This window comes from Triticum urartu, chromosome 3 (genome assembly GCF_003073215.2).
Source record: "Triticum urartu cultivar G1812 chromosome 3, Tu2.1, whole genome shotgun sequence".
NCBI classification, from domain to species: Eukaryota; Viridiplantae; Streptophyta; class Magnoliopsida; order Poales; family Poaceae; genus Triticum; species Triticum urartu.
The window spans coordinates 485580077-485595546 of NC_053024.1; positions in this window are offsets into that span (position 1 = coordinate 485580077).

Below are 15470 nucleotides of genomic sequence, written 5' to 3' on the forward strand. Positions count from 1 at the left end.
CCCCTGTGCTCGATCTCCTCCTGGAACGAGATGCGCGACCGCTTCGTCGCCAACGGGCACTCGCGACCGCCCTCCGGCCGCGGGTGACCTGCGCCGCATCAAGCTGCAGCCAGGAGAGACCCTCCAGAAGTACATCCAGCGCTTCAACAACGTTCGCCTCAAGATCCCCAAGGTAACGGATGAGGCCATCATTTCCGCGTTTTCTGATGGCGTCCGCGACGTCAATATGAAGGAGGAGCTCGCCATCCACGAGGAGCTGTGCACGACCTTGGAGCTGTTCAACCTGGCAACCAAGTGTGCAAGAGCCGAGGAAGGGTGCCTTTCCCTCCTCGAGCTCCCGGCTGCCGACCCTGAGGAGAAGAAGGCCAAGGCCAAGGACGTGAAGGTCAAGGGAGTGGCCGTGCTTGCAGCGGAGCCGGAGATGAAGTGCGGCCGGGACATTCCTGAGTCATCCAAGAGCAGCCGTCCATTCTGCGCCTTCCACAACGTCCACAGCCACAACACTAATGACTGTTAAGAGCTCAGGGACATTCGGGACGGACGCCTCGGTTGACGCCCCGAGCGCAACGACCGGGGCTATGGCCGAGGAGGAGGACGTGGCGGAGGATGCTGGGACGATCGTGGCCCTCGCCAGGAGTGGCGTGACCAGCATCGCGAGGACCGCTGGCAGGACCAACCTCGCGAGGGCGCCTGGAGGGATTAGCCTCGCGAGGATCGCTGGCAGGACCAACCTCGCGAGGGAGCCTGGAGGGATCAGCCTCATGAGGACCGCCCCCAGGGCAACGCTGGACTTCCTCCGCTGCCGCCACCACCAAGAAGGAACGATGACCACCATCAGGATGAGGGGGCTGGGGGCTTCCAGGAGCCGCGTGCTATCGCCTGCATCTTGGGCGGAGCTCAGGCCCCAGCCTCTCAGCGTATCTTCAAACAGTTTGCTCGCGAGGTGAACGTAGTCCTCCCCAGGCTCGAGGCCACACGCCCGCTTAGGTGGTCCAAGTGCGCCATCACCTTCAGTTCGACAGATCAGCTCAAGTGCGCGGCCACCGCTGGCGCCCTCCCGATGCTTTGCTCACCCGTCATCAGCAACGTGCAAGTCACCAAGACCCTCATCAACGGCGGTGTAGGGCTTAATGTCCTGTCCGTCGAGACGTTTGACAGCCTCCAAGTGCCATACGATCAGCTTCAGCCTACCAAGCCTTTCTCAGGAGTAACTGATGGCTCCACCACCCCGATAGGGCAGGTCCGCAACCCTGTCACCTTCGGGCAGCGCGACAACTACCGCACCGAGCTCATCGACTTCGACGTAGCCCACATCCGTCTGCCATATGATACGTCTCCAACGTATCTATAATTCTTGATTGCTCCATGCTATATTATCTACTGTTTTGGACTATATTGGGCTTTATTTTCCACTTTTATATTACTTTTGGGACTAACCTATTAACCGGAGGCGCATCCCAGAATTGCTGTTTTTTTGCCTATTTCAGTGTTTCGGAGAAACGGAATATCAAACGGAGTCCAAACGGAATGAAATCTTCAGGAACGTGATTTTCTCAACAAATATGATCCAGGAGACTTGGACCCTCCTTCAAGAAAGGAGGGAGGCGGTCACGAGGGTGGAGGGCGCCCCCCTAGGCGCGTCCCCTGCCTCGTGGGCCCCCCTTTGCTCCACCGACGTACTCCTTCCTCCTATATATACCTACGTACCCCCAAACGGTCAAATACAGAGCCAAAAACCTAATTCCACCGCCGCAACCTTCTGTATCCGAGATCCCATCTTGGGGCCTGTTCCGGGGCTCCGCCGGAAGGGGAATCCACCACGGAGGGCTTCTACATCATCACCATAGCCTCTCCGATGAAGTGTGAGTAGTTTACTTCAGACCTTCGGGTCCATAGTTAGTAGCTAAATGGCTTCTTCTCTCTTTTTGTATCTCAATACAATGTTCTCCCCCTCTCTCGTGGAGATCTATTCGATGTAATCTTCTTTTTGTGGTGTGTTTGTTGAGACCGATGAATTGTGGGTTTATGATCAAGACTATCTATGAGCAATATTGGAATCTTCTCTGAATTCTTTTATGTATGATTGGTTATCTTTGCAAGTCTCTTCAAATTATCAGTTTGGTTTGGCCTACTAGATTGGTTTTTCTTGCAATGGGAGAAGTGCTTAGCATTGGGTTCAATCTTGTGGTGTCCTTTCCGAGTGATAGTAGGGGCAGCAAGCCACGTATTGTATTGTTGCCATCGAGGATAACAAGATGGTTTTTTTTATCATATTGCATGAATTTATCCCTCTACATCATGTCATCGTGCTTAAGGAGTTACTCTATTTTCATTAACTTAATACTCTAGATGCATGCTGGATAGCGGTCGATGAGTGGAGTAATAGTAGTAGATGCAGGCAGGAGTCGGTCTACTTGTCTCGGACGTGATGCCTATATACATGATCATACCTAGATACTCTCATAACTATGCTCAATTCTGTCAATTGCTCAACAGTAATTCGTTCACCCACCGTACAATACTTATGCTTTTGAGAGAAGCCACTAGTGAAATCTATGGCCTCGGGTCTATTCTCATCATATCAATCTTCAATCACTTTATTATTGCTTTGCTTTTTTACTTTGCTTTTTATTTTAGCTTGCATCTTTATATCAAAAATACCAAAAATATTATCTATCATATCTATCAGATCTCACTCTCGTAAGTGATCGTGAAGGGATTGGCAACCCCTAATCGCGTTGGTTGCGTTGAGCTATTTGTTTTGTGTAGGTACGAGGGACTCGCGCATGGCCTCCTACTGGATTGATACCTTGGTTCTCAAAAACTGAGGGAAATACTTACGCTAGTTTGCTGCATCATCCTCTCCTCTTCGGGGAAATCCAACGCAGTGCTCAAGAGGTAGCAAGAAGAATTTCTGGCGCTGTTGCCGGGGAGTCTACGAAAGTCAACATACCAAGTACCCATCACAATCCCTTATCTCCCGCATTACATTATTTGCCATTTGCCTCTCGTTTTCCTCTCCCCCACTTCACCCTGCCGTTTTATTCGCCCTCTCTTTTCCGTTTGCCTTTTTCTCGCTTGCTTGTCGTTATGTCTGAATTTGGGGAAATTATTGCCGATATGGACAATAATAATATCATAGAAAATTCTGATGCTCCTGCTGAAGAACCCCCTACCTTGCATACAAAAAGATTGCGAATTGGTAGTGGTAATATTATTGGAAAAGGAGTTATTCAAGATTTCTTTACTTGTGCCGGTGCTTTGCCTTCTATGGGCGGTTCTATTCTCCATAGAACTAGTAGTCTTGCAGACGCTATTGCCATGCTTATCGTTGAACTTGAAAGGCAATTTATGCATATGCATCCTTGCATAGAAAGAATTTTCCTGGAATTCTCTAATATTGAGCATTCTTCTGTTAAGCATGCCACTACTATCTTTTTGGCTAATGAGTTCAAATTTATAATAAAAGAGGCCAAAGAAATCTTTGCGCATTATTGGGTGGACGCTGGCCGTCTTCTCATAGAAGCTATCCTCTTTGATCAAGAAGAAATAATGCGTTTTCAATCTCTAGACTATGTTGCTTTCAATGAAAACCTTAGAAAAAAGGTTCCTACCAATGTTCTAGTTGATAGAATTTCTAAACTTAATGATGATTTGGCTATTCGGAATAATGAGCTAGGATATTCTCTCGAGTATAGGCTCACCAAGTTCTGCCAAAAGAATGCTTATAATGATGAATTGGTTGTGCGATACGAAGGGCCGAAGGAGGAACCTTTACCTCCAAAGATTGATCTTGGGGACTTTTGTCCCATTAAATTTAGCCCTTTAGATTACTTTTGCTTGCCTCAAAGAAAACTTGCTGCCGAACGTAGAGAGTATGAGATGACTTTCACTTATCTATCCTATTACTATGGCAATACCTAGATCTATCCTTGCTTCTCTGCCTAGCTAGGGGCGTTAAACGATAATGCTTGTTGGGAGGCAACCCAATTTTATTTTAGTTTTTGCTTTTTTGTTTCTGTTTAGGAATAAATAATCCATCTACCTTCTGTTTAGATGTGGTTTTATGTTTTAGTTAGTGTTTGTGCCAAGTTAAACCTATAGGATCTTCTTGGATGATAGTTATTTGATCTTGCTGTAATTTCCAGAAACTTTTAGTTCACGAAAACAATTGTTAAAAATCACCAGAACGTGATAAAATAGTGATTACAATTGCTTATGATCAATAAACAAATTTCCTAGGTCGTCCTATTTTGTCTGAAGTTTTGGAGTTCCAGAAGTTTGCGTTAGTTACAGATTACTACAGACTGTTCTGTTTTTGGCAGATTCTGTTTTTTGTGTGTTGTTTGCTTATTTTGATGAATCTATGGCTAGTAAAATAGTTTATAATCCATAGAGAAGTTGGAATACAGTAGGTTTAACCCGAATATAAATAAAGAATGAGTTCATTACAGTACCTTGAAGTGGTCTTTTGTTTTCTTTCGCTAACGGAGCTCACGAGATTTCTGTTGAGTTTTGTGTTGTGAAGTTTTCAAGTTTTGGGTGAAATCTTTTGATGGATTATGGAACAAGGAGTGGAAAGAGCCTAAGCTTGGGGATGCCCATGGCACCCCAAAGATAATCTAAGGACATCGAAAAGTCAAATCTTGGGGATGCCCCGGAAGGCATCCCCTCTTTCTTCTACTCCCATCGGTAATTTTACTTGGAGCTATATTTTTATTCACCACATCATATGTGTTTTGCTTGGAGTGTCTTGTATGATTTGAGTCTTTGCTTTTTAGTTTACCACAATCATCCTTGCTGTACACACCTTTTGAGAGAGCCACACATGAATTGGAATTTGATAGAATACTCTATGTGCTTCACTTATATCTTTTGAGCTTCATAGTTTTGCTCTATGTGCTTCACTTATATCTTTTGAGCTTTATAGTTTTTGCTCTAGTACTTCACTTATATCTTTTAGAGCACGATGGTGGATTTGTCTTATAGAAACTATTGATATCTCATGCTTCACTTAGATTATTTTGAGAGTCTTAAATAGCATGGTAATTTGCTTAATAATCTTAATATGCTTGGTATTCAAGATTTGTAAAACTTTCTTTTGAGTGCGTTGAATACTAAGAAAAGTTTGATGCTTGATAATTGTTTTGAGATATGAAGATGGTGATATTAGATTCATGCTAGTTGAGTAGTTGTGAATTTGAGAAATACTTGTGTTAAAGTTTGTGATTCCCGTAGCATGCACGTATGGTGAACCGTTATGTGATGAAGTCGGAGCATGATATATTTATTGATTGTCTTCCTTATGAGTGGTGGTCGGGGACGAGCGATGGTCTTTTCCTACTAATCTATCCCCCTAGGAGCATGCGCGTAATACTTATAACTTCTAGATTTTTGCAATAAGTATATGAGTTCTTTATGACTAATGTTGAGTCCATGGATTATACGCACTTTTCCTTCCTTCCACCATTGCTAGCCTCTCTAATACCGCGCACCTTTCGCCGGTATCATACACCCACCATATACCTTCCTCAAAACAGCCACGATACCTACCTATCATGGCATTTCCATAGCCATTCCGGAATATATTGCCATGCAACTTTCCACCATTCCGTTTATTATGACACGCTCCATCATTGTCATATTGCTAGCATGATCATGTAGTTGACATTGTATTTGTGGCAAAGCCACCGTTCATAATTCTTTCATACATGTCACTCTTGATTCGTTGCATATCCTGGTACACCGCCGGAGGCATTCACATAGAGTCATAATTTGTTCTAAGTATCGAGTTGTAATTGTTGAGTTGTAAGAAAAATAAAAGTGTGATGATCATCATTTTTAGAGCATTGTTCCAAGTGAGGAAAGGATGATGGAGACTATGATTCCCCCATAAGTCGGGATGAGACTCCAGACGAAAAATAAAAAAAATAAAAAATAGGCCATAAAAGAAAGAAAGAGAAAAGGCCCAAATAAAAAAAATGAGTGAAAAAGAGAGAAGGGACAATGTTACTATCCTTTTACCACACTTGTGCTTCAAAATAGCACCATGATCTTCATTATAGAGAGTCTCTCATTTTGTCACTTTCATATACTAGTGGGGATTTTACATTGTAGAACTTGGCTTGTATATTCCAATGATGGGCTTCCTCAAAATGCCCTAGGTCTTCGTGAGCAAGTGGGTTGGATGCACACCCACTTAGTTTCTTTAGTTGAGCTTTCATATACTTATAGCTCTAGTGCATCCGTTGCATGGCAATCCCTACTCACTCACATTGATATCTATTGATGGGCATCTCCATAGCCCGTCGATATGCCTAGTTGATGTGAGACTATCTTCTCCCTTTTTGTCTTCTCCACAACCACCATTCTATTCCACATATAGTGCTATATCCATCGCTCACGCTCATGTATTGCGTGAAGATTGAATTTTTTTGAAAATGTCAAAAGTATGAAACAACTGCTTGGCTTGTCATCGGGGTTGTGCATGATTTAAATACTTTGTGTGGTGAAGATAGAGCATAGCCAGACTATATGATTTTGTAGGGATAACTTTCTTTGGCCATGTTATTTTGAGAACACATAATTGCTTTGTTAGTATGCTTGAAGTATTGTTATTTTTATGTCAATATGAACTTTTGTCTTGAATCTTTCAGATCTGAATATTCATACCACAATTAAGAAGAGTTACATTGAAATTATGCCAAGTAGCACTCCGCATCAAAAATTCTTTTTTATCATTTACCTACTCGAGGACGAGCAGGAATTAAGCTTGGGGATGCCTGATACGTCTCCAACGTATCTATAATTTTTGATTGCTCCATGCTATATTATCTACTGTTTTGGACTATATTGGGCTTTATTTTCCACTTTTATATTACTTTTGGGACTAACCTATTAACCGGAGGCCCAGCCCAGAATTGCTATTTTTTGCCTATTTCAGTGTTTCGAAGAAACGGAATATCAAACGGAGTCCAAACATAATGAAATCTTCGGGAACGTGATTTTCTCAACAAATATGATCCAGGAGACTTGGACCTTCCGTCAAGAAAGGAGGGAGGCGGTCACGAGGGTGGAGGGCGTGCCCCCCCTAGGGCGCGCCCCCTGCCTCGTGGGCCCCCCTTTGCTCCACCGACGTACTCCTTCCTCCTATATATACCTACGTACCCCCAAACAATCAGATACAGAGCCAAAAACCTAATTCCACCACCGCAACCTTCTGTATCCACGAGATCCCATCTTGGGGCCTGTTCCGGGGCTCCGCCGGATGGGGAATCCACCATGGAGGGCTTCTACATCATCACCATAGCCTCTCCGATGAAGTGTGAGTAGTTTATTTCAGACCTTCGGGTCCATAGTTAGTAGCTAGATGGCTTCTTCTCTCTTTTTGGATCTCAATACAATGTTCTCCCCCTCTCTCGTGGAGATCTATTCGATGTAATCTTCTTTTTGTGGTGTGTTTGTTGAGACCGATGAATTGTGGGTTTATGATCAAGACTATCTATGAGCAATATTTGAATCTTCTCTGAATTCTTTTATGTATGATTGGTTATCTTTGCAAGTCTCTTCAAATTATCAGTTTGGTTTGGCCTACTAGATTGGTTTTTCTTGCAACGGGAGAAGTGCTTAGCTTTGGGTTCAATCTTGCGGTGTCCTTTCCCAGTGACAGTAGGGGCAGCAAGGCACGTATTGTATTGTTGCCATCGAGGATAACAAGATGGTTTTTTATCATATTGCATGAATTTATCCCTCTACATCATGTCATCTTGCTTAAGGCGTTACTCTATTTTCATTAACTTAATACTCTACATGCATGCTGGATAGCGGCCGATGAGTGGAGTAATAGTAGTAGATGCAGGCAGGAGTCGGTCTACTTGTCTCGGACGTGATGCCTATATACATGATCATACCTAGATACTCTCATAACTATGCTCAATTCTGTCAATTGCTCAACAGTAATTCATTCACCCACCGTAGAATACTTATACTTTTGAGAGAAGCCACTAGTGAAATCTATGGCCCCCGGGTCTATTCTCATCATATCAATCTTCAATCACTTTATTATTGCTTTGCTTTTTACTTTGCTTTTTATTTTATCTTGCATCTTTATATCAAAAATACCAAAAATATTATCTATCATATCTATCAGATCTCACTCTCGTAAGTGACCGTGAAGGGATTGGCAACCGCTAATCGCGTTGGTTGCGTTGAGCTATTTGTTTTGTGTAGGTACGAGGGACTCGCGCGTGGCCTCATACTGGATTGATACCTTGGTTCTCAAAAACTGAGGGAAATACTTACGCTACTTTGTTGCATCATCCTCTCCTCTTCGGGGAAATCCAACGCAGTGCTCAAGTGGTAGCACCGTACAACGCCATCCTCGGGGACCCGACCCTGGCCAAGTTCATGGCAGTGACACACCACGGCTACAACGTCCTCAAGATGCCAGGGAGCGGCGGAATCATCACAGTCCCTTGCGAAGAAAGAGATGCGGTGTGCTCCCTCGAGCGCGCCTTCCAAGCAACGTCAATCGAAGACCCAGACAACAATGCAGCAAAGTACCCTCCTGAGGTCGCCCCCAAGAAGAAGAAGCAGCTACTCCGCACAAGGCCTCAGGAGAGCGGCGCCGCAAGTGGAGCCATGTCAGGATCGATGCCTGCTCCTGGGGTGCCTCCCTCCCTCGCATTGGAAGGAGCGCCCGGCGCGCTCCTCGGGCAGGGTTCGGGGGCTCTCTTCTGGAGGGCCTCCGACCTTGCCAATATCATGAGGGAGGCGCTCGGGCACCACATGCAGGCGTGCTTCGAAGCACGTTTCCCTCAGGAGGACACTTGATGAGGAGCGCCCGGCACTCAGGAGTTCTTTGCCAAGACCACTCAGGAACTGCAGGATGCGAGAGCCATGCGCAGCGACCGCCGCTCACCTGGCGCGGCTCCCCATCCAGGCGAGGATGGCGGGCTGCGCGTCTGCATCGACATCCCAAGGCTCAACAGGGCCGTGGCTCAGGATCTCTTCTGGCTTCGCACGTAGGACGATGCGAGGGCCCACCTCACAGCTACGTTCGCATGCCTTTTGGCCTGCCGAGCATGGCGTCCGCCTTCTAGCGCAACCTGTGGAGCATCCTCGGGGCTTAGGAGGCTAGGCGTCACGCAGTCCTGGAGGAGATGGAGATGGTCCTCAAGGAACCGCCTGGACCCCTAGAGCCTCCCGAGGCTCAGGGTCCCGGTGGCTCGTGAGGAGCAACCCCTTCACTACACGTCTTCAGCTACCCCAACATTCCTTCAAAGGCAGAACCAGATGACATTTTCCATGTTTATTTAGCTGGGAGAGCCCCACGGGCTGCATCATTCCCAGGCCATGTGGGTCCATCCCTGCAGCATGTATCCCTTTACATCTTTAGCTTACTCTGTTGGGGGCGCCCCTCGGGCTGCATCATCGCCAAGCCGCTTGGGTCCGGCCCGGCGGCGTGTATCGTTCTTGCGTTTACCTAATACCATTCACTTTCCATGCATAATCTATCTATGGTTATCACCTGCTTGATTGTCACCCACCACGAGAGCTACACACTCTGGCACGGCGCCTGTGCTCGGGTCCATCCCTACAGCACCGACAAATCTAAGTGGTTGAGCTCTGGCTTGCGGCACGCCCCGTGCACGTCACCTCATCAGGCCCTCAGTGCCTTCATCTTCTTTTAGGGCGACCTACGGCAGACCGGCAATCATCGTGGCAATCTTTGTTTTCCCTCATGCTGACCTGCAGGAACCTCCTGAGATGACAGCAGGCGGTACCACGGGCTCCTACTTCTTCTCCCATGCGATTCTCTTGCGCGTTAAAAGGGGGGATCCTGAGCATCGCAACTCAGGAGCTCTTACTGGCTCTCCAGCCCTCACCCCCCGGCCTTGACCACGGCATCGCGACCTGGCATACCAGCGGCGGCTGAGCTCGCTTGAGGGCCGGGACCTGAGGACGTAGAGCACAAAGGAGAGCGTGGAGAAGAGGGGGAAGCACACACGGGCCTAACCTAGCTGCGCCATGGCCGCCTACGCACGAGTCTGGCGCAACACAAGGAAACGACTCCAGACTACCAAGATAAGTTTCACGCTCGGATCAACCAATCGCTACAACACAGGATTCTCACTTGCTGCAGCCCTGTCACGGAAACGTCGCCTCCCTTTCTTACCTCCCGGTGGCCGCTTGCGTGCTAAAGGGGACCTCCTGAGCATCGCATCTCAGGAGCTCTTACCAGAACTTGGGCCGCTCACCTCTTGGCCTTGACCACGGCATCGCGACCTGGCATACCAGCGACGGCTGCAGCCTGCCTGGGAACCGGGACCTATCAGCGTAGAGCACCAAGCCGTCGCGAGGATAGAAAGGGGAGACTGAGCCGAAACAGGACACACGCCCGCACAATTTCATAATAAGGATAATATCAACAAAAGGCGTTACACACCCTTTACACACCCCCACGGGGTTCGTTTCGATTCCTCGCAGGGAACAAAAGAGGGGAGTTCCTAGGAGCCCTATCTACATGCGCTAGCGCAGCCGACGCCATCGTCAATAGTGGGCCACGGGATGCCCGCGCCAACCCCATCTAGATTAGCGACGGCGATGGCCGGACGCTGCGGCCTTGCTCCGGGCCTGGTGAGAGCTCAGAGGCACATGGCTGTCATCGCTCATCTCCGAGGTCTCGTAGAGCTAAGGAGAGTCGCTGGACTCCCAAGCGCCAACGCTGCTGCTGGAGGAGCCAACAGCGTGCCCGACGCTGGCTGCTGCACCATCCCGATGACCCCCTCCGGGGCAGCATTCCAAGCGGCGGCCTTCCGTGTCGAAGACCTTGAAGAACATCATGGAGGCGCAGTCGTACCTGAAGTGGATGGCGAGGGCGCCTTCCGTGCGGCAGACCCAGGCAACCTTGCCCCAGCCACGGGTCATGAAGATCTTTCCTGGGGAGATGGTTTCGACCTCCGCTCCAGTCGTCGGGGCATCGCAGTCATCGTGTTGCAGCCAAATCTCCAGGGGGCCCCTCGGCAGCATCTCGGTGGAGAAGAACTGCGGGAAGCAGATCCAGGTGCGCGGGGGCATCGCCGCCCACATCACGAGCTCGCGTGAGGAGTCCGCGCATGGACTCCTGGGGCGACAGCGTGCGTCACCGCGGCGCGGCAACCATGGCCCCGGCGCGGGCGGTGGCGCTCGTCGCCTCCTCCTCTGGAGCCCTCCGCTTGGGCGTACAGAGGCAGCGGGTACCCAAGCGGAGGTCACTCGTACCAAGGCCTCGTCACCTCCGGCCACACGACCATATCGCGGCGGTGGCTCGGCCTCTTCTTTGGCGGAAGTGGCCCGGGCTCGTCACGGCGGGTTTTCCCCTTTTCGGTGGCCGAAAACCTCCAAATAGTCGCCATGGGAGTCACCACTAGCAATGGAGCAAGAAGGAAGGACAAGGGAGCGGAACAAGAAGAGATGAGCAACGGGGGCTCAGCCTGTTGGGTTTCGTAGTAATTTCAAAAAAATTCCTATGCACACGCAAGATCATGTGATGCATAGCAACGAGAGAGGAGAGTGTTGTCTACGTACCCAACGCAGACCGACTGCGGAAGCGCTGACACAACATAGAGGAAGTAGTCATACGTCTTCACGATCCAACCGATCAAGCACCGAAACTACGGCACCTCCGAGTTCGAGCACACGTTCAGCTCGATGACGATCCCCGGACTCCGATCCAGCAAAGTGTCGGGGAAGAGTTCCGTCAGCACGACGGCGTGGTGATGATCTTGATGTACTACAACAGCTGGGCTTCGCCTAAACTCCGCTACAGTATTATCGAGGACTATGGTGGCTGGGGGCACCGCACACGGCTAAGGAATAGATCACGTGGATCAACTTGTGTGTTCTAGGGTGCCTCTACCTTAGTATATAAAGGACCAAAGGGGGGAGGCTGGCCGGCCACAAGGGGCGCGCCAGGAGAGTCCTACTCCTTCCGGGAGTAGGATTCCCCCCCCCCCCAATCCTAGTTGGAATAGGATTCCTCGGGGGGGGGGGAAGAGAGAGAGGGGGCCGGCCACCTCTCCTAGTCCTAATAGGACTAGGGGAAGGGGGGAGGCGCGCGGCCACCTTGGGCTGCCCCTTTCTCCTTTCCACTAAGGCCCACTAAGGCCCATATGGTTCCCGGGGGGTTCCGGTAACCTCCCGGTACTCCGGTAAAATCCCGATTTCACCCGGAACACTTCCGATATCGAAACATAGGCTTCCAATATATCAATCTTTATGTCTCGACCATTTCGAGACTCCTCTTCATGTCCGTGATCACATCCGGGACTCCGAACTAACTTCGGTACATCAAAATGCATAAACTCATAATATAACTGTCATCGTAACCTTAAGCGTGCGGACCCTACGGGTTCGAGAACAATGTAGACATGACCGAGACATGTCTCCGGTCAATAACCAATAGCGGGACCTGGATGCCCATATTGGCTCCTACATATTCTACGAAGATCTTTATCGGTCAGACCTCATAACAACATACGTTGTTCCTTTTGTCATCGGTATGTTACTAGCCCGAGATTCGATCGTCGGTATCCAATACCTAGTTCAATCTCGTTACCGGCAAGTCTCTTTACTCGTTCCATAATACATCATCTCACAACTAACATCTTAGTTACAATGCTTGCAAGGCTTATGTGATGTGTATTACCGAGAGGGCCCCGGAGATACCTCTCCGACAATTGGAGTGACAAATCCTAGTCTCGAAATACGCCAACCCAACATGTACCTTTGGAGACACCTGTAATGCTCCTTTATAATCACCCAGTAACGTTGTGACGTTTGGTAGCACCCAAAGTGTTCCTCCGGCAAACGGGAGTTACATAATCTCATAGTCATAGGAACATGTATAAGTCATGAACAAAAGTAATAGCAACATACTAAACGATCGGGTACTAAGCTAATGGAATGGGTCATGTCAATCAGATCATTCAACTAATGATGTGACCTCGTTAATCAAATAACAACTCATTGTTCATGGTTAGGAAACATAACCATCTTTGATTAACGAGCTAGTCTAGTAGAGGCATACTAGTGACACTTTGTTTGTCTATGTATTCACACATGTATTATGTTTCCGATTAATACAATTCTAGCATGAATAATAAACATTTATCATGATTATAAGGAAATAAATAATAACTTTATTATTGCCTCTAGGGCATATTTCCTTCACAGCCCCCTCCTCATTTATAGCAGGAGAAGGCCAACCGGCAATCCCCATGATCACAGGTAACGATGGTTTTCTCTGCATGCAGCAGGGACTCGTCAAGTCGGAAAGTTGCCGAGGCAGCATGGGGAAGCGGAGACGCCCATGTCCAATAAATCACTATGCGTCGACGAAGGCCACAGGCTGTTGGGGCCCGTGGCGCTCCGCACTTGCCCTTTGGCTGCGCCTCGAAGCCAAGTCCGACCGCGCCTTGGGCCCGAGGGCTATTGTCGGTGTCCTGGGAACGGGGGTCCCCAGACTTGCCTGCCTGCGGCCAACAGCGTGGCTCCACCAGCGGCCCCGTACGGCCCATCTTCACCAACAAACACTCAAGACCCTTGCGAGGGGCCATGCGTCGCGAGGCGGACGACACAAGACCTCCTCAGGAGCGGCCTCACCAGGATGGCTCGCGAGGGGCGGAGAGATCAAGGCAAGGGACACCTCGCGAGGTTCAAGTGACGCAAGCCATGACGACTGGAGCCAGGCGGGCGCCAGCGTGCGCAGTGTCCTCGTTTCCTCTTTGGTGCTAAAGGGGCAAGCGCAAGCGAGAAGTCCCGAGGCATCATGCAAAGGTTTCCATATCGGTGCAACGAGACCAAGACCAGCAGGACGAAGGTCACCGTGGAACCTAAGACGGTGTCACCACCAGAGCCTTTGGCAGGCGAAGACCACCTTTAGTCAGGATAGCTTGTACTAGTTGTCCCCCTTCGAACTGGCCGTTGTGGCATCCCTTCCCGCTCAATATTTGGGGAGAGGACCAGGGCCTCTATAAATAGGACTAGCTACCACAGTAGGAGGCAACGGATTCAGGTCATCCTCACCCACACAAGTCGGGCAAGCACAAGAACACCTCACCTTAGGAGGCTGTTCTTCCCTTGTACTGTTCATCCTCAGCCCAAGACACTGGAGTAGGGTATTACACCACAACGGTGGCCCGAACCAGTATAAATCTCGTGTCTCTTGTGTTGCGTGTTCGTTGAGCTTGTCTTTGAGATCGCAGTGAGGCTAAGGGCTTGATTAGGTAGGGGGAGATCTTCGTGCGCACCCCAGTGTTCGAACCTCGAGGGTTTTGCCGGAACCCGAAATCCGACATGCTTTATGGCTTAGAATCGGGGCTTCAAAGACGTTTTTGAAACGCCACGGAGCATATGAGATGTTCCAAGAGTTGAAATTAGTATTTCAGACTCATGCCCATGTCGAAAGGTATGAGACCTTTGACAAGTACTTTGCCTACAAAATGGAGGAGAATAGCTCTGCTAGTGAGCATGTGCTCAGAATGTCTGAGTACTACAATCACTTGAATCAAGTGGGAGTTAATCTTCCAGATAAGATAGTGATTGACAGAGTTCTCTAGTCACTATCACCAAGTTACTAGAACTTCGAGATGAACTATAATATGCAAGGGATAACGGAAATGATTCCCAAGCTCTTCGTGATGCTGAAATCGACGAAGGTAGAAATCAATAAAAGCATCAAGTGTTGATGGTTGGAAAGACCACTATTTTCAAGAAAAGGGCAAAGGGAAGAAGGGGAACTTCAAAAAGAACGGCAAGAAAGTTGCTGCTCAAGTGAAGAAGCCCAAGTCTGGACCTAAGCCTGAGACTAAGTGCTTCTACTACAAAGGTACTGGTCACTGGAAGCGGAACTGCCCTAAGTATTTGGTGGATAAGAAGGATGGCAAAGTGAACAAAAGGTATATTTGATATACTTCTTATTGATGTGTACTTTACTAGTGTTTATAGCAACCCCTCAGTATTTGATACTAGTTCAGTTGCTAAGATTAGTAACTCGAAACGGGAGTTGCAGAATGAACATAGACTAGTTAAGGGTGAAGTGACGATGTGTGTTGGAAGTGGTTCCAAGATTGATATGAACATCATCGCACACTCCCTATACTTTTGGGATTAGTGTTGAACCTAAATAAATGTTATTTGGTGTTTGCATTGAGCATGAATATGATTTGATCATGTTTATTGCAATACCGTTACTCATTTAAGTCAAATAATAATTGTTATTCTGTTTACATGAATAAAACCTTCTCTGGTCATACATCCAAGGTGCATGGTTTATTGAATCTCGATCGTAGTGATACACATATTCATAATATCAATGCCAAAAGATGCAAAGTTAATAGTGATAGTGCAACTTATTTGTGGCACTGCTGTTTAGGTCATATTGGTGTAAAGCGCATGAAGAAACTCCATACTGATTGGTTTTTGAATCA